At 32.6% G+C, this 24,274-nt stretch overlaps 1 protein-coding gene and 1 long non-coding RNA gene across 2 annotated transcripts in view; one reads left to right on the top strand and one right to left on the bottom strand.

Moving 5' to 3' along the window:
• Positions 1 to 24,274, top strand: part of LOC114933169 (uncharacterized) — a 111,037-nt gene that overhangs the window by 27,589 nt on the left and 59,174 nt on the right. The window lies entirely within an intron of this gene.
• LOC114933312 (uncharacterized) overlaps positions 1 to 24,274 on the bottom strand; it is a 96,505-nt gene that overhangs the window by 14,795 nt on the left and 57,436 nt on the right. Inside the window, exon 2 of the long non-coding RNA XR_003820047.2 lies at positions 16,708 to 16,970. This is a non-coding gene — a long non-coding RNA (uncharacterized LOC114933312). The remainder of the gene's footprint in view (positions 1 to 16,707; positions 16,971 to 24,274) is intronic.

Genomic DNA, 24,274 nt, shown 5'->3' with positions numbered 1-24,274 from the left:
TCTTTTTCTTTCTTTCTTTCTTAATATCATATTTATCAGAATTTTAATAGATAACAGAAATGTCTATTACACTATACATTGTGTACTATTGAATTGAATATTATTGAATTTATTATTTATAAATGCTAATATGACGTCGCTCTGTTATTTACTTGTATATTATTGAATTTATTATTTTTGATATTTATCTTATAAATGGACATCAATCTCCTAATTAAGCATGTTTTTACTCTAATTAAACCGGTTTTTTCTTTGCTGATTTTATCGGTTAATCAGTGACGATTTTACGCAGCTTAATCATTGTCGATAAAAGGGCGTTTCTCGAGGCCGTATGAAAGTTTTGCATAAAACGATACAAATGCGCTAGCACTTAATAGGGATTGATGTCATGCGTTACTCACCGATTATGGCGGAACAGGTTTTGCTAGACGCGCGATAATCTAACGCAATAATCGATTTCCTTTCAATTTGTCGCATGACGGCCGCTTGACGGTCGGCCATTTCCTCTTGTCCTCGATTGTGTTAGAAACGTGTGAATAAACTTGTATTTTTTTACAATTTAATTTACTAATCTGAGAAAATTTAAATGAATTGTTGAAACAAAAATTTTTACAGAGTAGACGAATCGGTTCTTTTTATTATCAAATATTTTATATAAGCGAAGTAAAGGTGTAAGAATGTAAAATATTAATTATTACACTTTTAAATTTATGCTAAAATTAAATATGAAAATGAAAACTTATTATTGCATTTTACGCTTTATAATTATCCAACAATAAACATAAATGATATAATTGACTTGAGTAAAGTGAGATTTAGAACATTTTGATAATTCTATTCTTCTTTGAACTCTTTGATTTTATCATGAAATTATCGAAAGTTTATTTCTTCTCTGTGTACAAAAATGCTGATGGAACAAAACATTGGCATAATATTTGTATATTTGTATTGATTTTATCGTTAGTGGATTCATCCGTGATTGCATATCTAAAAACAGTTACCTTTTTAACTTTGTTATCGTTGAACCAATAAGCGGAAATATTTTTTGACAGTTCTGGGTCAACGCTCGATAACGATAACCCGTCAAGTCAAAGAAATTCAATGCTGCATATATTCAAATAGTAGAAAAAATACAACGTCATACATGAGAATATGTAAAAGCAGGCAAACATCATGATATATTGTATTTATAAAGATAATCACGATATACTTTCTCACTTGCTTATAATATATTACACTTTTTAATCATCATACACAAATCGATAATTACTAATATATTAAAAAAAAAATATTCGTTAGAGAGATGCACATAAGAATTTGTTCCCGTTTATTTAATTATGATAAATATGATAGATATTGAATGATAAATCTCTTTTAGCTCTTTCTTACTCATTTTCTTAACCTCGGGAGTGTGCGTTTATCATTGGAAGTTTAAAAATAGAGTAAGGGCTCGCTTTTTCGTGGTGACGCGAATAAAAACAATGAACCATGCCAGACCAAACGTCAGACTTAGTTCTACGTGTCGTCTAATCGAGGTTGATGTCATGCATTACTCACCGGATGAGATGAAACAGGTTCGATCGAAACGTGTGCATTAATCGTTGATGTCATAAATGCAAAACGAGAGGGACCTTCCGAACCGGGGTCACATGTTTCCTACTTTGTCATTCTCAGTTTTTTTTTATCTCTTTCTTATCCTCCCTTTCAAGCTTCATTTTTTACATATCGTGAACAACATGTGTCGTCATAAAAACAATTATACACCGAATCTATTCAGAATGTTAGCACAACTAATGTTTTAAACACGAGTTATTTTAATATGTTTATGTTGTTGTTTGTGCACAACAATTAAGCTTTCATTTCTATAAAGGAGACTTACATGATATTTTAAAGATCTGTATTATATTTTATGCCGTTTTGTCTCTAATAGTTACTCAATAATGTGGCATTATAAAATATATAAAAAAGTAAATAAATATATAATGATTTTATTGGAGTGTTACATTATGTTGCTATTTATGCTATTTTTTGAGACATTTTTATCCAATACAAAAATAAAAAAATGATTCACATTAGTTGTTTGTGGTTTTAATCAAATTAAATTCAAATATTTAAGTTTTCACGATCTTTTGCCGCCACGTTATACATATAATAATAGCCTACTTTGTGCAAACGCGTTAAATGTCGAGGTACGTTCGATATATACGATACAGTCGGTCAACAGCGATAATTAAATTAACGTAACGGCCATCAATTCTATCCCTCTTCATTAAACGTTGTTATATATTACGCCCTCTATGCAGGTTATTTCCCATATATCTCTAATGCATGTTTAATTCGATGCGCTTGTTTATATTCATTAATTCTATTGGCAAACACTCTAAAATAAGTGACGTATTCAGAACGGAGCAGATAGATAGGTATATGTATAGACGATTGATTCTCGATCGATTTGATCGAAATGACATGCTGATTGACGTTATTAAAATGACACCGTGATCGACGCACTATTGTTCACTCAAGCAATGCGTTATGTCGTTTACGAATTACGAAATTAATTTTTAAATACTGACTTCTGTCAATACATCATCGTGCAATTCGCAATAATTCGCGGTTAGCGCATCTTTTTAATATGAAAAGAAACAGACGTGTCGCATCTGAAAAAATTAAAATCTCGAAATACCAGAAATAATGTGCTAAACATTTTATAGTATTTGAATGTACGTTGTCATTAATATCTTTTCTGGAAATTTGTATATATAATGTTTCTAAATAATTAATCTTGAAATTCAAATTTGTGCAACATTATTTTTCTGATATCGATCTCTTTTATACCTCATTTTTTATTTGCACGTTTATTCTTTTTTTATTTGCATTATTATTAGGATTCGCGAAATTTGTTTTGCAAAATAGAGTACGTTCTGCATCCATTATGAAGAATGAAATAAAAAATATATTCATCTCTCTAACTGAAAATGTAATCGTGCTGTAGCATTATGGAACTTTCGTGGAAACGAAGTGAGTGAAGGAATTCGAGAGGATTTGTAAAGGTTGTTGCATCGAACTGCACACGATATGAAGAAATCGAAACTTTCTTAGAACTTTTCCGCTTCCGAAGAACATCCTTCGCGGTTCTTCTTGTAACGCCGCGCACGTGTCTACTATTCGTAACGTCATTTCTGTGGAAGTTTGAGGGAAACATACGTTTGCTTTACTCGAGTACGAAAATGTCGTTCAATATAATAATAACATTATTGGATATAGCATTATAGATTCAAAAGTTTTCTTTGTGAATAAATTTATTATAATATTTAGGCGACAATTTTTAATATATATATACATTTATAGTATAAGAAAAAAAATGTGCAGACTATTTTTTGCAAATTTTATTTAATTGAATTTTACGAGATTTTAGTTGCAATTTTAAGAGAAAAGATTCTACACGGAGAGAATTTTCTCTTAGAATTGATATTTACCACAATAAAAATATTACTATGCACATAGTAAAATTAATTGAACATATTCTATATCTCATTGTGGTAGATATTAATTTTTTTATTGTGGTAAATATTAATTAGAGAAACTCTTATAAAATTCTTCCAATATTAGTCCACGATTACGATGATTTTCAGGGTAAATTATTCAAAGAAAATTCTTTCTGTATACAATTTTTTGTTCTCTTATGGCTTTGCAAGCTGGATGATATCGCGTCCAAATGTGCGCGCGCAAATTCCGGAATAACGGGCCAGCCGAATCAATAAAATTAATGAAACGGCAATTTGCACGAAGCGTCATGCCTGGCAAAGGACTTACGAATTGGAGCCGGAATATTGTTTTGATTAAAGGGTCGTCGAACGCGTCATTGATCGCCGAGGAATACGACGACCCAGACGCTTTCGATGCGTGTGTTTTACTTTTTTCGTTTATTCACGTTGCTGTAAAAGAATTAAAACTTTGTCTTGATTAAACTGTGACTCGCGAAATAGCAAGATGGATTATCTTAATGATACATATCTAATAGCTTTCGAACGAATTAATTATTATATGTTCCGCGTGTATCGAACACACGTATATTTAAAATAATAATTAACATATTATTAGCTTACATGTAAATAGAAAAAATTTGCACATTTATTAATAATTCATAAACTTTAAATTCGTAAACGGCATAACAGCATTGCGCTCATCCATTTATGTATACTTGGAATTTTTATTCCAGTTAAAATTTTTGAAGTATCAATTTGATGTAATTAGGAGTGTCTTGTGACATACCTATCGACAAAAATCTGGTCCTTTAAATATTGAGAGTATTCGAAATCATTGTTGTTTTGGGACAACAGCCTTTTGTGCATTTGTCGGCCGGCCAAACGCATCTGCTTTCACTTGGGAGATTCGCTGTACACGTCGTTTACATTATTCGCGTTATATTCGCAATCCCAGAAATGTGTTGGCAGCAACTGGTGTTGTCAGAATCTGTCGACATTTCCCATATCAGAATTCTGAAATTCCATAAAGTGATTCGACCGATGATATTTTCGTCTAAATTAAACTCTGTGTGCTCTCAAATTTATAGCGAGTAATATATATTATAACGAGATAATATATATTACAAAATTTATATACATATAGTAAATTCGAATATTTTAAAAATAATTAAAAATAAATAATTAACTTGTAGTTCTTTGCACATTGTAAAAATTGCATATTAAAATTTAACATATTAATGTAACAAATTATTTCTTAAATATTTATTATTCAAAAATATTTTTCAAAAATATATTTCTGTGAAACACAAAAACGCAAGTCGAAATACGAGTAATATTTAATTATTTATGATATTTATTTGAAGCGCAACCAAAAGCGTGATCGTGCTGATTAAGAAATAGAGTTCTAGGAATTCATCGCATGTTTTTTTAATTTGATGGCGTATTCGCCTTCGATTATCACGATTGTCGTAAGCATTAAAAAAATAACGCTATTTCATCATATTAATTAGTAATAAATTTTATAGTGACGCGAGATATGATGTAAACGCGATGAGTCACTGGACCCGACACTGGCATATTTTATCTCGTGTTCTATATGTTAAAACGAGATTGATTATAATGACGTTATACAGAAGCCTTTACCAATATTTATACCATTCGGAAATGTACAATTTAAGTGATGTCTAAAGGTCTTAAAATTATGATAATTATTCGGCTCTATTTTTTTAACGTATACGGATTTGGAGTTATACAATTTGCAAGATAAAACCTAAAATGAAAGGAATCTTGGCTCTTTGTTTTCTTCCACGTGATTCACGTCGGCCGTACTATACAGTATTTCGCGAGGAAAAGGAAATAAAGAAAATGGACCAAAGCCTGTCGGGAGGATTCGCTAATGACCTCAGCGCGCAGAAATGGTTGCGAACGTAGCGTGGAGAATTCCCGGGAATAGAAACGTCATCTATGAGAAAGTGCGAACCTCGTCAGCCTGCATCGTTTCCGTTCTACCACTTGTTCCTCCTATTTTTGCCTTTTTCCGTCACTATACTAGCTTTCTCAAGAAATACCTCGTGATTCGCTTCATTTGACAAGCGATTGATCGAACGTTGGAAAATGTTTATATTTTGTAAAAACGCGTCCGAATTGCGAGCAAAATCTCGCGATTTTACAATATCGAATCTCAAGTGAGTCGAATGATATGTCTTCGCAGTTTTCAATTCGAAAAAATTTTTGCCGCGAAAACAAATTGCACAATGTAACAAAAATATTAAATTCTATTGTTAGTTTTTCTATTTATAGTAATTTTTATAGTAATCAAAGTCGAAATTTTGTAGATGTCTAAAAATACAAGTGCTTTGATAGCTTCTTGTTTGAAGCTTCTCTATTTAAAAACGAAGGCACTTCTTTCGGCAGTTACATTTTATCCTATAAAAAGCCTGTCGAGGGTGAAGTATATATTGGACCGTTTCGTTAACTGGATACGAAAGTTTTACGACTTTTTTACGATTGACGTCATTATTTCATGAAAGCCCGTACGTCGGCACATTGTGAGCTCACTCGCAATTCACGTTGACACACACATACATATATACAGATATATATATATATATATATATATCTTGCGACAGCGATAGTTAGGTGATGAATTTTTGACAATCGTATGAATAAGGATTTCTCGTTGCGCAAAAATCAATAGTATAGTCAAATCTCCGCAGCAGTTTCATCTTGATTTGACTTTTAACGCATATGTGAAGCTCTCTCTATTTTTCTTTCTCTGTCAGATATAGACATGAAATCATAATTATGCTAATGAACCAGCATTTCTATCTGATTTATATAAGTTGGGACATAACTCGCGCGTAACGTCATATTGCAAATATGACATTATAAACGTACAACTCATTCTCATTATATCGATTCATATTGACTTGCTCAATATTGCATCGGTTTTGCATAACTCGTCGCGAATCTATATTGACATCAGGAAACTCGCATGACGCGCGCGGATCCGTCAAAGAGCTACGAATTTCTGGCAAAGTGACAACGTGTCGCTCTATTCTCTCGATTCGCCGTACTCCCTCGTTATTTCCGTAAAATTGTAAAACGCGGATACGCCGTCGTCGTGCCAATTCACGTGCGGTCGAATGTGCAATGTGCATATATATGTCGCGGGAAGAAAACTGCAACGGACCGCCCGCAACGAATGCTGCGCCGGCCGATGCAATTATTCGCATCCGTGAGACGGGCGTGAAGCAAAATTGCGACACACGTGTATATATCCGCGCGTGCACGCGTTTTCCAACAATCGTTCGTGCGCGCACATTGTGTCGAAAGTGCGCCGGTTAATTTGCCGCCGGCGAAAGCGTAATTATAGCGTTGCGCCGCGTTTGCGTGCCGCAAATCTGTCGACGGACTTCTAAAGGCGGATATAGTCCTATCTACTAATGTATAGTTTTTCTCTTTACGAGCATTTTTGCTGCTAGCAAGAAAACCCTGTACTCTATGATTCATCTACTTATTTAATATTTCTTACAATTTTTTTACTTCAACATTTATAAATATCAAACATATTTAAATATTATATTTAAAATTGTAATAAATATTAAAAATTATATTCTAATGCAAGCATTATCAAATATTTGTGTATATGTATATATAATGGCAATTTTTAGGACATATTTTTAAACTTTTTTTCCTCATTTTTTCAGTGTTTCTAAAAGTGCTTCATTAAACATTTAATTAAGCTAGATATGTCATGTTTTGAAAACCGATATATTTGCTACGAGAGATTATCGTATGTACATTTACTTTGGTTATGTGCAAACAGTGCAAAATAATTATATACACGGTTGTATAATTAAAAATATATTGACTTTAGTAATTTATATGGTATGTGGTATAAGCACGTTGGATATATATATATATAGATTATACAATGTAAATAAACGAATGATGACTGAACGCGTCCATCTTTCGCGGATATTTTTACGATATGGTATTTAAGCAGTGCTTAGAAAATTCTGACTACGTAATTTCGACGAATCATTTCAAACAGATGCACCGTGAGTAATGCACTCAAAATAATCCCTCCCGATGCTCGCTACGCAGTATTGAATTGTGCAAGCGGCAAACCGGACGTGACAATTTTCACGGAAGTTCCGGGAAAAAAGCTCGATTTAGCCCGACTTGCTTTTCTATGTCATATAAAAAAAAAGGGAAAAAAATATAATGATTGAGGAGAAATTCGCTGACAAAGTCATCAGATGATTTAATGACTCTCGGAATATCGTCTCAAGTCATCTCTCACGAGAGTATCTTTTTTTTTCTTCTCGTTGGCATCGTCGAATGTGCGATGAATCAAGACGAGGTCATTTGCATTCATCACTAGGATACATTATATATGTGTGAACACTCATTATGAAGACTCGCGTTCATATTTATAGATTCGCTGTGGCCGGTTGTGCAAAATCGAAATTAACGATTGCACGGTTAAATGTTAATTTGTGTAATTTTTTTTCTCTTTTGATCAATCGCAAAGTGTCACGTTTCCTCTGTAATCCATTGTAACAACATTGTATTAACGCCGAGTTTAAACGCCATCTCCATCCTTTGGCAAACGTTTCGGTAAGCGCCCGTAAATTAATGTTGTTCCTCCTAAACGTAAGCGATAAATTAAATTCAACGTTCGTATGTGTGTAGAATTCTATAGTGATGACAGATGATAACTGCCAGCCAGGAATAGTGTGTACACTTTACAGATACTCTAAAATATCATCTTGACGCCTCCTGTGGAAAAAGGCGACGCATTTATTTTTTTAATTTCTGATGTAATTTCGGCTTCGCTGACGTCGAGTTACTGATATGCGAAACACTTGGAACGCTTACAACTTACAACATAAAGAAACTTAAAAAAAAATTAATATTATATTATACAATAGTTAATAATTATTATTTAATTATTACTATAGATCATATTTTTAGATTGATTATTAGATCTTGATGTTTTAATTATTCGAATTTAAATAATGAATATCGTGTTAATATTAATTTGGAATCTAACTTTATCCTATAATGAATCTATTTCTTTTATCTAATTTTTGAATAACATTAGACGTCGCGCGGTTATAAGATTTAATGAATAAACTAATAAATTCTATTTTTTAAAAATTAAAATAAAATTGAACTTAAGCCAAAATGTACATATTTTATAAATAGCAAACTTGATATTAAATTCAAAAAATAGACTGTTTGCCTTGGCTGTGTGCAAATATCGGAATAAATAGTTTCGCGGTCGCGCCCACAAGAAAGGGAATCTCCGCGACGGGATATTTTCCAAATTAATCGCATCTGCCTAATCGCCTATTTCCATCCTTCCTGGTGGCTCGTCGATGTTTTCGATGTTGTCCGTGCGGTCCAAATGACCGAATTTTGGCGGATCTCCAAATCGCGACTCTAACGCATCAGGATCCGCACCGCGATTCTATACCCGATGTCTATTTTAATGTCGGGTCGTCGATTAATCATTAGTCTGCTACTCCATCGAGTCGACAGTGGTGTCACCCTTCTCTCTCATCTTTCTTCTTCAGGAAAGAAGAGAAGGAGAGTGGCGAACGGATCTTTTCTTCGTGGCGACACACGTTTTCTCGTTTCACTAACTAACAATAGGTTTTTTTATCTGATATTTTATCGCTGAATTAATAGCAGCCCGACTGGTTTGACGAGTACTTTAGGGTCGCAAGTTTTAAATCAACCTTGGATTTTTTAAAATGAAACTGCGCTCGCGTAAGAAAAGGCGCACTATTTATTAGACATTTGATTCATCAATGTCAAAATTGGCATGTTTTTTACAAATTAGATTTTTCTCGATGTACAATTTATTTAAAATAGATTTTGAAATACATAGTAATTGTTAAATGTTACATTTTATTTTAATTACAATAAAGATCTTTTCACATTAAATATTTTCATAATTAGAGATATTGTTAGAAATTCTAAGAAATGCTTTGTTCCTCTTCTTGGTTTATATTTATTCAGAAATAATTAAAAAATTATTTCAATTTCCTGTCGAAGATACACGTTTCTTTTGAACAATTCCAAAGAAATTATATTAATTATTTTGAGCGATTTTAGCGAGAATTCTTGCGGCTCATAAAGTCATGATTGATCAGAGATATTGTCGGCAATAATTGTTATGCGTCCGTAGACGCTTGGAGTTTACAGTTAGGATTTGTGTATACAGTTATGCGTGCTGCACTTGACGCATCTTGCACGCGCGGTCATATAACGAACGAGTGATAACCAAGATGAGATGGCGGTCATATTGCATTTTAGTTAACCAAATCATATTTATTAGAAGAATTAATTTTAAGGAGATATTATAATAAAAGAAGACGAACAATGGAATAATTTGTGCAATCGACGAGAGAGAATTTGAGAGGATAATGGAATGTATAAATTGATTCATTATTAAATTTGTTGACCGTCCCGTGTGAATTTATTCTGAAAAATAGAAAAGTACGTGGAAGGTGATAGATCTCTCGGAGCGAGTAGCACATAATCGTGCCAAATAAAAGTAGTGAGAACATTCCGATGTAATAAAATCGTGCGGAGCAAGACGGCTCTCGATTTGGCGCCGATCCAAGCTTCAAATCGGAGTTTGAAAACTGAAGTTTCAATTCTGTGCTGGCGACTTTATATATAATACGACAAGCGGACCAACGCGCGCTTTTACGATATTTCCGCTTACGTTAATCAAGGCTAATTCTTTGATGCAACGCGCGAATATAGTTCTCGCATTTTCAGACGAATTCTTACAGTCAAAATATACATATATTTGTTCATTAATTTTTGCTTTAAATTTTGTTACTGAACGACTATATCAAAATTAATAAATATATACAATGTGTAAACTTTGCACTTTTGTCTTTTGTTTTTTTAGTCGCAATTAATTAATATTTGATTCACTCGCGTATGCATCAGTTGTATGCAATTATTGGCACGAGAAATGAAGCAATCGGCGTTATATACCGTTACTTTGTGTTCGCCTATGACACTTGCACTCATGGTAACCGCAGTTAATTCCATATGCCACAACATCACTCGTAATGGCATTCATAAAATGCACTTTAGGCGTGCATTAGAATTGCGTTCGTGAAGTGCGTGTCGTAACAACGCTACCGCGCAACATTTACATTCAATAGTTTCTTCGATGATTTTGTATAGAATTTTTTTTCTCGTCGTCGCGACTGTCATCTTCCATCTTTTTTTTTTATTCTTGCATATATCATCACTGCGGATCGATTACTGTCTGAGATAATCGCAGGAAAATAATCTTCATTGTAGATATCGCGTAAGCGGACGTAGTTTATGAAACCTACTCGCAAATCGACTAGTGTGCGATATTCGCATAAATTACTGCTTATTAGTAATCCCATTGCGGAAATGATAGACCATTTCTAGCTTTCCAATAACTACGCACGAAATGTAATACACACGGTGATTAATAATTACATTTCTTTGATTATTAAAAACTTTTCTGAAAATGAAAATAAATAAAATATTATAATATCAAAATTAGAAAACTAAATCAGTATATTGTTTATTCTGGGCATATATGTATATCCTCGAATTTTATTTTGCCAAAATTTGACAAATATTCATAAAACTATACGAGAAAAATTTTTAAACCGAGTATTTAAAACAGTTATTCTTTCGAGATTTTTGATCAATTTATTTGACATTTGATTTTTTTCTATGTTTTTCCTTTTTAAAAAATATTTACATTATCAAATATTTTTGTAGAATAATAATATTCAAAATATATTAGAATAAATTTTCGATGCATTATTTGTTTATTTATTCATTTATTAATTTCTTTAAAAGATTAAGAAAAGATTAATTCTCGAATGATGAAGTCTTTCATGCAATTATTAGGCCAATACTGCATTCTATCCGTGCATAAAAGCAATTCAAAATATGTGCATTGTACGACTATCATCGTAATCACATAAACTCTACGATCAATCGCGCTATTTTACTTTGTATCGTTATCTCGGTTTCACGACATTTACTGTCACAGGTGAATGATTTATTGTACAATAAACATTTCGAAATTTTGCATAGCAATCTACGATGCACAGGTAGCTATTATTTTATCTTCCTTCCTCTATATCATAGGATCTTTTCACTATATAATTACATTTCAGTTTTCCGATAAGAATTGCAAAAATTGCGAAATTTTATTTTTCTAATTCCTTTGATTTCCTTAATCCTGATAGGATCGTAATTATAAATTAAAATCACGCGCGCGTATTTTCAAGATTAATATATAATACTAGGAAAAAGCAATTTTTATATCCGACAATTAGAAGGCGCAATTATGATTGCCTTGACTTTAACGAATGGTGGCTCTCGATCAAGGAAGTCGGGATGTATCTGCGTGGCAAAAACAACATCTTCGCTCAATTTTCATGGAAATTGTTTGCACTGCTGCTTCCCTCATTAACGCGCGCGTATTCCGCGAAGAAAAAAAAACGACTCGTACGTCGATCGCAAGTACACTCACCGCAGCGTAAAATCTTTTTCTGTACGCCGACGTTGAAATATAATATCGAGCCATTTTATTGAAAATCCGATTGCGCGCGCGTGCTTGTATTATAAATATAATTCACGCACATAATTCGATAAATGCTTCGATCGATACCTTACTAATTAACATGTTAACATGTGAATCGGTGGATTCAAATTTTAAAAGTCTCGCATGCGAATATGCGCGAAGGTACTTCTGCATTAATTGTAATATTATCAATTAATATTCTCGTTTTGGTTTGTTCATTTGATTAATTAATATCGAGCTCTATTTGTGTGCTAATATGGATAATTACGCGTTAGATTTAATAATTATCTCGCTAACAATATTCAGGACGCGTATATGTACAATAAATAGGAGTTCCTAATTTCTTTATTATTATTTAATCGAGATAACCCATTTTTATTCGTCCTAAAACTAGGAAATCGGGTAAATTAGCGAAAAGATTATAATGTGTCGCTTTGATTAATCATTAAAAATAAATTCAATGAACATAATCGTACTAAATGTACTTTATGTGTCATAGCTAGGTACGTTTTATAATATATTTATTTTAATAATATTCTTATCCCTTTTTTTGTACATAATCTTTAACTATCCAACGTTATTTTGTTGCTGATAAAAATCTAATGTTATGACTTACATTATCATAGTAAAGGAATTCCTTATGTACCGCCAAGCATTACACGACGGTTTCTAATTACACATTTCCTCGTGCAGTTAACTGTACAGCGATGAACTATGTGTAAATAGATGTTAGGCAGTTTATCTTTTAATACCGCGGAAAGTATCATCTCGCGACTCGAAGCTGGATACTTATTGCTTTCCAGGATCTATTAAATCAACTATTGAACAGTATTCTGAGATACTAAGAACACGTGAATAGGAATATCTGCAGCATGAAACCTGCGCAGATATGCGAATAATGGGAGTTATCCTGCGTAGTACTATTCTCTTTCATTCTCTCTTTCTCTTTCTCGGAAAACATTTTTGAATGAATCGAACTTGTGCAATTTCTTTGTGGCCGGTTAGATAGGGTCGAGCGGATCTAAAGCTGACTAATCGCGAGTTTCTTGTGAAAGTGATGTTTTTTCCTGCGCATTATGATCAGAGCCAGTCATGATACTGCTATTTCCTCGCAAATATCGTGGTGCAGTTATATATACATCCATTGCGTACCTAATGTCTGCTATTTTGCAGCAAATAACGCCTACGTGTAGCTAATTTAGAATTGGATAGGATACGAGACAAAATATTAGAGAATATATATATATATCTCTTATTAATCTGTGACATTTAAAATGTCAAGAGATTTGATTTACATTTATTTCTCCATTCGTCAATCTTATATATAAAAAGTTTTCGCGTATCTTTATTTAACGCTCTGTTAGTCGCCAGTTTGATAGAATGAGTTTCTTAATGTTAAATTTCTTCATAATTCTCATCGTGCTTGTCATTCAAATTATGTAAATAATCGAGTCACTTTATTTGTATTTTAAATCAACGGTTTTAAATAACTGGAATAAAATTTTCATCATTTGCATCGGAATCTCGCGGATTATTCTATGAACGAGTAAATGGAAAATTGCTAATTAATAATGCAAAATGGTAACAGGTGTATGAAAATAACGTAACGCGCAATTCTTTTACACGAGAAAATTTCCACAAGGATCATCGCACTTCTCGATGAGACCAATCGCTTTTTTCTTTCATTAGATCGTTCGAGAAAGCCCCAGCTACGTTCTGAAAGGTAGTTCTAGGAAAATTATTCCTAGAAGATGCACGCCTGACCTAAGTGCAATTTAATATGACTTCACAAGTCTATTAATCGAAATGACTGAGTCGTTCTTCGCGGATCGTCGATTCGCGGAAATCTCGCCTCGTCTTTTAATGAAAAAGCTACCATTTCAAGGTAAACGTCGCGGTTGCGGAAGGATTACTCGCAAAAAAAAAATAACTCATCGTTATAAAGTCGTCATCGTTGTCGTTTATGAAGTAAACCAAAGAAAGAAGAAAAAAATAAAATAAAAGAAGATACTTAAATAATTTTTTTTTTTTTATGATCGGCAGGTAATTATAAATTACAAAGAAATTAATAAATATTAATGAGTAGCCCGGAATCGAGGTTGATTATCAGTGAAGTTCAATAATTTTACCATGACGTAAACCAGTTGTCGTCTTGAAATTGCATGAATAATTTTGAGATGTGAATTATAATAAATTTGTTAAATCAGCGATTGTAATCGTGTCATAATAATAATACAAGCGTGCTTTTAAATCGAAATAACAAAAGTAGATAAGCGAACATTAATTTCATCAATCTCTTTGGTGAATTTAAAGCCAATTGTTTTATTAATTGAACATGTAACAATATTTAAATTCAATCTAACAAAATAATAATTTAGTTGAAAGGTTTAGTCAAGTTGACAAGTTTTTGTTCAGTGCGCTATACACAAACATGAGTATCTGAATATGAAAATTGAAGCCAATAAGGGCGTCGTTTGTTTCAATGTCGAGGACTCTTTTCTATCTTTCGCTAATTGATATTTTGCAATAAATCTGTAAAATTCTCTACGAGAAGCTACGAGATTATCACTTCACGGTCTTCGCGATTGTCTGGTAAGCAAATTGATATAAAACCTTCGCCGAGACGTTACGTAGCCTTGGTGCATTCTAAGCAAGGTTACGGCACACTCTCTGTTTTGCTGCAACGGCACCCGAGCAAATGCATATACGAACGTGCAATATATTGCATGAATGTAGTGGAGGATGTTGATTGTGAATGTGCAGGGAGAGCACAGGCGCCGTTCGCGGAAGACCTGTTTCTCTTCGAATGTTACTGATCTGAGGTCGATAACCCTCTCTTATCTAATTACAATGGAAAAGCTTCATCGTGCGTACTATCTGCTTGCACCATCATCGGAAAAGAATTCTTGTGTTCGTTCCTTCTCACGTATCACGCAATCACGGATATCATCGCGATGTATGCGTACATATGTTGTAGGTATATACATATATACAGAACCCTCTATAAGTTTGGAAACACCTTACATTTTACAGTCAAACAATCGTATGGCAACGATCTGTGTAGATTTTTTGTATCAATAAATCGTAAAATATTTAAATAACATTTTTATTTATGACAGATCGCTGCCATGCGATTGTTTAACAGTAAAATGTAAAGTATTTTCAAATTTGTGAAGGGTACTGTATTATGCAATAAGTAACAAATTATATATTATTCATTTATAAGACTGTTTTTGTTATCACGATTAATAATTTTTTAAATAATATACTGATAAAAAACATCCTATTAAGTTTATATTCTTGCATGAATATCTAATTAAAGAATATTTCTCTCTTTCGAGAATTTTTCTCTTAAATTAAGATGATCCTCTTGACAAATCTGTGCAGATTTTTTTATATAAATAAAACATAAAATAAAACGTAAAATATTTAAATGATATTTTTATTTATAACAGATCGCTGTCAGGCAATTCTTTAACTGTAAAATATAAGGTGTTTCCAAACTTATGAAGGGTACTATACATGTATATACATACGCTTATGAAAAACTCTCCGGCTCCGAGCGCTACACGGCGCGTTAATTAATCACGTTTAGCTGCGTATTTATGCGAATGAATTCACATCGCGGTTTAATGTCAGCGGGATCGAGTAATGCGATCGAGGTAGATAACGGAAGTGACTGGAATAACAACGGACGCGCGACATTTCCTTCCACCTCTCGCGCTTTTGCGATAGCGAATGGCGACGGAAATAAAAATAACATTACGCGTAATTTCGTGATTATAGGAGAGATTACGTCACAGGGAAGTTATAACTTTTCCAGTCATCGGATTCCGCGAGGCAAAGTGTACGCACATATATGCGTTCAGTTATCAATTTTTACAATTTTGTATATTTATAATTTTGCATGATTCACCTTTCGCTGATCAACTTTCTTCATCATTATATTAGTATACTAATAGCTATAGCTATATTTAATTTACTAAAACATGTTATAATATATGAAATTGTTTTATCTCGCTTCATATAAATAAAACATTTGTCCTACATTTCACAAATTGTGATATAACTCCTACTCTGATAAAAATTCCTGCAACGGTTCAAAATATTCCTGGTGTGTGGCCTTTTTTTTCAAACCAGTTAAATTATACATCGCAGTCAAAGCGCAACAATACAGCGTGCTTATTTCTGCCTGTAGCAGAATTTCACCGGAGGCAAGTGCGCCATATAATTTGGTCAATGGTACCGATCCGATAGCGATCGCGATGTTACCGAAACCATTACTTTATTCATACACGTCAGGATCGAATTTATTGCCACGTTGCTACACCTGCAATCGAAATTTCTTCCTGTTCCAAATTTTTCATCCAGATTTTCACCGAGTGTGCAGACAAATTTTATTCAAGAAGGATATTCTTACGCGTCCTGCTCGCACGTTGAAATTCCGATATCGATATCTTCAAAGCTCGGACAAGTTCGACAGCAGAGAGTAAAGAGACGATAGGAATTTCGGGGAAGAAGATATCGAAGATAGAGATAGAGAGGAACAGGAAACGCGGCAAGAAGATGTAGGAAGAGTAGAAAAAGTCTAGGTATAGTACGTACCTATATACGCGAGTCTGATAAAGCGTCGAGCTGTTCGTAATAAGAGCCGGCAGAAAGTTAGCTGAACCGTGAAGCCGAGGCTGAAGAGGGCCACGATGGCAAGAGTTCCAGGAACATCGCGTTCCCTCTAAGAACTCCGTACTCGGAGAGAGAGAGAGAGGGTCTGCCTTGATGCTTCTTTTGCTCCTTACCTTCTCCCGCTTCTTCTCTTCTTCGATCTTGCTCGCGCGTGGAACTTTGTCGGACCGTTTAATTCTTGCCAACTAGAAAAGAAAGGGCGTTGTTCCACACGTTAATCGTCCGGCTTTTATCCGTTCAAAGGACGAAGGGGAGATTATTGCTGGAACTTCTTCAGCTAATCCTGCGAGAAAAGAGGGAAATCATTTCGTCGAAATTTATGTTACGAATTAGAAATAGAGAGAGAAATGTTAATTAGATTCGTTTTTCTCGTATATTAAAAATGATTATTGCTGGAACTTCTTCAGCTAATCCTGCGAGAAAAGAGCAAAATCATTTCGTCGAAATTATGCTACAAATTAGAAATACATAGAAATATTAATTAGAATGTTTTTTCTCGTATATATATTAAAAATGATTTTAAAATTATACAACGTCTGAGAAAATGATATGATCGATGAGTAATCGTTTCGTACTTTGTCACTTGTCACTTTGGTTATAAGGAATGGAAGAGAAAGAATGAACTGACGAAAGAATGAGGAAAAATAAAACAGAAGGGAAAGACTCTCTCGGAGGAACGCGATTATGGGGGATCAAAAAGATGATTGGTTTTGCCAGTTCCAAGAATGACCATACATCGATATTTAATGAATTGTTCGATAATAAATAAATTGTCAAAAATATGTTGTTAATCAGATAAACAAGTCGTAATCGTATATAAGGAGTAAAATATAAACACACACTTTGTCGTGTATACTTGAATGAGTTTCGCGCCGAGAGATCATCGCCCTCTTTTCGTAGTATCAAACTATCAACGAAAGCGTTCTTTTGTCGAAACCATCTTTGATTCATTCTTAGAATCGAGAGAGCCAACAAACAGGCTCTCCTCTCTGGCGAATCTTCACCGGTTCTCTTCCACAAGGTAACGCTTTATCGTTCTTCTTTCTCATGTTGCTTTTTTACTCTTCATTATTCAGGATGAGCCTCGCTTCTTTCTCTTCCCGCCTTTCTCGCTTTCTCCAGTTTTATTTGCATTTCGATTCATACGTGTTGTTTTGTTCATCGAAATTATATGCACATCTGACTGTTCTTTTTTTCGTCATAATTTGCTCCAACAAAATTGTTCACGTTTCACAATATTAAAAGCAAAGGACTTTTTAGAATGCGGTTGAAGATTTAATTTTTGTGAAAAATTGATAATGTCGAAGGTATCTTTATATTTCGCTCCTATTCATAAATGCACGATTAATACGACTTGTTCATCTGATTAATGATATTTTTGCAATTTGCTTGTTGTCTAAAATTTATTATATATCGATGTATAGTTATTCTTGGAACTGGCAGAATCAGCAAGTGGTCATCTTCCGCTGATTCTCCTTAACGATGCACGTTCTCTGTTCTTCCTCTCTTCTTCAAGAGAGAGTCCTTTTCCTTATATTTTATCTTCCCACACTCTTTTACATTCTTTCTCCTTCCTTACTCTTTTCTTCGATTTCTTTTATAACCAAAGTAAGTGCGTATTCATAGTTCTACGAAATCGTTGAATCGTCTGACGTGTCTGTCGTTATCTTTTAAATTTACATCATTGTAAATTCAACATTTTTGATAACAATGAAATATATCGATGACATTTTACGTATAGCATTAACTTGCACTCGGTTGTAATTTTATTGAAATGAATTATTATGAATGAAACATTTAACATTTAACTAATTATTCGCCTGTTAGATATTAGGAATTTTACATTTTAGTAGAAAATTTTAAATACATATATTTGTTATAATAATATCCGTATAACTACGCATGAAACAATAGTACCTTCTCACGAAATAATAAGCAATTTTTAATGTTTATAATTTTTTGACGATTTTTTTGATACTTGATTGTTGACACAATCATAGTCATTAAAGTGATCGATTCATTTCTTTGCTTTGCCATATTTTATTAGGTCTTTGACTTGTAACCTTTCATTCCTTTTGTACGTTCTCACACGGTCAAGTACAATATTATGCCATTCACTGTGAAAATTTGAATGAAGTCGAAGTTCGAGAATCTCCTCTGAAACATCCGGCCATTGTTTAATCGTACGATAAAACGATGAAGCTAACGATTATTAAAGCCTTAACAAAAATTTTATATATATAATGTACCCCAAAAATTAAACCTATTTTTCTTCAATCGACTTCGTAATTCCTTATTCTTTTTTACACACATACACACAAATATATACGTATATAATTTAAATTGTTTTTTATTTCAAATAGTATATCACAGAAAAATGATATATACTGTTGAAACACTCGGGAAAATTTATGAATATTTTTTTCATACCTTCCTCTTTAGTTTCCTTTCTCAATTTTATCGAAATCACAAAAGGATCAAAAGATTATGTCTCTCGCTACCACATTTTTCTCTTTATAGTTTCCATAATTTAGAATATTTTTTTAGTTACATGGTTCAACTATGTCAAAAAAAAGAACATTAAATGCATTTCATGAATGACCCTAGATCACGGATTGACGATACAGCAAAGTGTGCGCACACATGCGTGATACTGTTGTGTGTGATCTCAGCATTGGTCGTTACAAGGGCTATTTATAACATTCCCGATGACACGGGATATTACATAAGTTTACATTATTCATATCGCGCCTTTATGCCTTCTTCGTTACGCGCGCACGTGTGGTGATAGTGAAAACCGAAATGCGTGCATTTATGCACATATCTATATGAAGCATTCCTTCAATTCATGTTTTGAAGAACTGCATGAGAAATTTTAAATTTGATTTATCAGTCTTGTCTCATTATGCGTTTTATTACCTCTTTTTATTCTTATGCTAAATAAAACACAAAGTTGACACATTGAAGAATCATTTATCTATATTATATAATGACTATATATGTGTACGTAATAAAACTAGTATATATACCCGTACGTTATTTAAAGAGAAATTTCTATCGTTTAATTAAATAATTCGTTTATCTAAAATATATAATATGATTACTTTATCTGAAAAATAGTATAATTATATGTTTAAGTTTTTATTCTCAATTAAATTTATTTTTGGAATAGTGTCTGTTGGCTTATGCATAATTACATTATTGAGAGATTATGATAAAAAATAGAAAGGATTTAATTGTTTTTCTTGTTTGAAATTATTTAATGTTAGATCCAATTAATTTATCATGATATTTTTTCATAGATTTGATAAAGCAAAAATGATATTTTTTATTATTTTATTATTATTATATTTAATGATACCATTAACAAAATTAATGTAAATTGCGTATCGATCCGAGCAATCTCGCGCATAAAATGACGCGATGTGAAAACACACGGTTTACCAGAGCAAAGAATAGCGGAGATATTTTGTAGAAGTCAGAATTCATTTGATTACGACGTATAACACGAATGCTACGGGAGATTCGTTTAAATTGATGACAGAAAGGAAATGAAGTTGCACAAACTAATCGCGGGAGTTGGACTTTAACCTGAATTATACCACGTGAAAAATCTATATAAAGACGCGCGCTGCGGGGACTCGAGATAAAATCGGTCCCTGATACTTTGTGGAAAGTTTTAATACGCCAAAGAAATAAGGGAGGCGTTGTAATTGACAGTCCAAGAAGGAAATGAAATTATGCGGAATAATTCTCAGCTATATTCATTCGATGTTACCCGTTTTATTTTTCGCCGTTTGATTCGATGCGATTGTGAAAGATGTGTTTTATTACATCTATTGACATTTAATGTCAAATAGGAAGTATTGGACGTTGTCTACTAAGAAATAAAAAAAAAAGTCCACAATAAACTGAAATGTTTACATGGTGACACTGACGACTAATAATTAATATTACTTTATGAATGAATCATCATAAGATGACACTCACAGAAATTTAGTGATTTTAACATCCATTAATTTTTATTAATTTATGACACAGATACATATAGTACTATCAGAATATGCTTATATATTCTGATATATTATCGTATGCATAACAAAAAAATTATACACATTTTGATTTCGTTACAAATAAAATAATAAATAAATCTTGTTTTTATACATTTTCTTATTTTTAAAAATTATCGCATAAAAAAGTTTTGTATACACATTAAAGGCTCTATTCAGATTTTTGATAAAATTAAAAAAAAAAGTAAAATAAAAAGCATCTTGCATAAACACGTACAATACAATTCCGATTTTTTTTGAATACTCACTTTTGTAATCAATAATTTATACCGATAACACACTCTATATATATATTGAAAAAAATGCGTATATGATAATGTAACTTTTTGAAATGCGCGATAATAGAGACAGCTGTTAGTTTTTTTCATATTCATCGTCGATAGTGCAAAGATGGACTTTGATCTGATTATATTAATTAAGTCCGAACGTTTCGTGTTTAAAACATGATGTAGAAAGAATGAAAGAAAGAGAATCTCTAATATAATACTCTCTTCCTATTTAAAAAATCAGACAAGACTCGCATTTATACATATATAATCCTTATATATTATATTTATTATATTATATAATAATTATATAATAATTATATTATATTACATAATAATTATATTATATTACATAATAATTATATAATAAAATAATATAAAGTATGGCAAGATATATCCACCAATCATACAATGCATTATGTATTTAGTTAAGGATTAATAATTAATATTTTGCAATTTATCAAACTCTAATTGACTAGATTATTAAATTAAATTTATTAATTATTAAATTTTTAAAATTAATTGCGAGAAGAGCAAAACTGTCCGTCGATCAATTGGAGCGTTTCGTTTGTAAATAGTTGAATGAGGCTGAAAAAGAGGCGTGACGTCCATGCATGAGATATTTGTAGGAAACGGAGTAAATAAGACATGTGAGTTTTTGCGTCCTAACCGATTCCAGGTACAATTAGAGAAGCTCTGGCTATTGTTACGTCTGTGTTCCATGAAATTGTGGAAAGATGGACACGCACGAGAGAAAAGACATGATGTGTATTGTCGAAAGAGAGAAAAAAAGTTAATTCATAATGCATCGTACAATGTATTACTTAAATAGATTTGTTGCACTTCGCGTACGTCAATATTTTCTTATGAAATAAAGATATATGCACATAATATTTATTGTTTTCTTGAATACTGAACCTAATATTTCAAACATTACTTTATTTTAATTATTACATTTTTATTCTATATAATCGATTATCAAATGTTTTATATTTTATTTATTGCAATGCAATAAGATTGAATGATATCTAATCATGGAAAAATAACGTAGTTTAATATTAGTTGACATTATTTTGCCACCAGTTGAACTGTTATAATGTCGATTAAATGATCAAAAAGAAGCTTTAAAAAGTATCATAAAACACAGGTGTATTCATACATCTTTATTATTTTTTATAGCGGGAAAAAAAACTTGTTTTTTATTCCAAAAATACATATAAACAAATTGCAAAATATAAATTACGATTACAACGCGAATTCTGTGTTACAATCTCGAAGTAGACAGCAGAAAGCTCTCAATGACAATCGCGAAGTCGTGCGATCTTTTTTTCCCGGAGACGTACGTGTCACACTTGCATCACACGTGTGTGTATGCACCACACGCGGCTTCCTGTGACGCCTACTCTAGCGGTCACTTACAATTAACGTTCGAGTCAAGTATATGACTCGTCACCGGCGCAAATTGCGTACTACCAGCCATAACTGCCGCGGCTGAATGGGGCCTAATGGTGGCGGCGGCGTAATTCGTCAAAAAGGATCCGGATATATGTACGTGCATTACATATATATATATATATATATAGGTATCTCTTTTTCTTTTCTCTTCTCTTGGTGATGTCTGTCGTCAGACAGGCGGCAACGTCACATCGCGAGTTTAATGGGTGTTGTGTCTCTTCGCACACGCGAAAGCGCTGTTTCACAACTCGGCTCGTGTTCCGCTTTTCCCGGTTCGCATGAATGGCTTGACTAGGTGATCAAATTACACATTGCACGGCTCGTTAAGCGCGCGACTCGTCATATAAAGAAAGAAAAGGATACCGCGGGGTGTAGACCGGACGAAACTTCTCCTATCGATAAGATACATCTATGAATTATTGTGTGGAATTAAGTAAGCGTATCATTAGAATTCCGTTGTGAGCTCGATGAACTCGCTAATTACGCGCACGTCATATAGACGCGATAGACATCTTAAACCAGAGCTGAGTCGGGAGTATAATTTTTGCCTCATTAATTATTTTATCAATATAGCGGAAATTTTTTAGCACCAGTTTTTTTTTGATATCTCGAGAAAACATCAAGACTAATGGTTTGTTTTACCGCTTCATAGGTCATTAAACCGTTATTAGCGGCATTTTTGTTTTGTCGATTTTTGACATTAACAGTAAGAATGATGGCTGCGTTTATGTTTAATCGACTTTATTCTAATAATTTATTGCGTTGATCAAATGTCGAGATTTCTTCCGTAAAAACTTTTAGATTTCTCCCGATTATTTAATCATTAACAAATAATCATGAAAAAATTAAGATCAAGATGCTGCTCCGTTTCAAATTACTGTAATAAAACTGTAGATTCATAAAAATCTCGAGTAATTAATTGATAACAATATAAAACAACTTTCTATATTGGTGAGCAATAAACATTATTTTCAATAATTACATTTATTGTTAGCTATATATATATATATAAATATAGCTCATATTCAACAATATTCAGAGTGTCTAGCGGTCAGGAAAATCCGGAAAACCGGACATTACCAGGGAATTTTATAAATCTGGAATTGTCAGTGAAAAAAGTCAGGAAATTTTGCTATTTATCTGGATGTTTTCACATTATTCTACATTTGTCTCAATAATTTGAAATTTTTTATTAAATAAATATAAACTTTTCCTTGACTCCCAGCACGCTAATTTTCTGTGTTGTTAAAAATCGACAGCGTGTTCGTTAATTTATATTTTCATCATTGTGTTATTTTATTTCAATGTGTTTGATAGAGACAAAACTAAAAAATTTGATATAAATAAAAGAGGTAATTATTTAAATAGTTTATAATGGCATGTGACATGTTTGTTTCGATTATCATACATAATGCAGATTGTATAACTGATTTAAATTTTTGTTTTAACTTCCGAATCTTTTCATTGTTGACAAGAATATTTCAAAGATTTCATGATTTAACATTTAATTGATTTATATGCAAATTATATATTTGAAAAAAATAATACTCAAAAGTCAGGGAAAAAATGAATTTCTGGTCTTGGAAAAGTCAGGGAATTTTTTTCATTGAGTCTGCTGGACACCCTGATATTCATACTGGTGCGTTGAATCATGTTTGATCAATATCGAAGCAATATTTCATTGAAAGAATAAGGGAT

Source organism: Nylanderia fulva, unplaced genomic scaffold, assembly GCF_048542155.1.
Source record: "Nylanderia fulva isolate GAGA-0341 unplaced genomic scaffold, ASM4854215v1 Scaffold3, whole genome shotgun sequence".
Lineage (NCBI taxonomy): Eukaryota > Metazoa > Arthropoda > Insecta > Hymenoptera > Formicidae > Nylanderia > Nylanderia fulva.
Note: the sequence above shows the minus strand (reverse complement) of the source record. Positions and strands in the feature narration are given on the sequence as shown.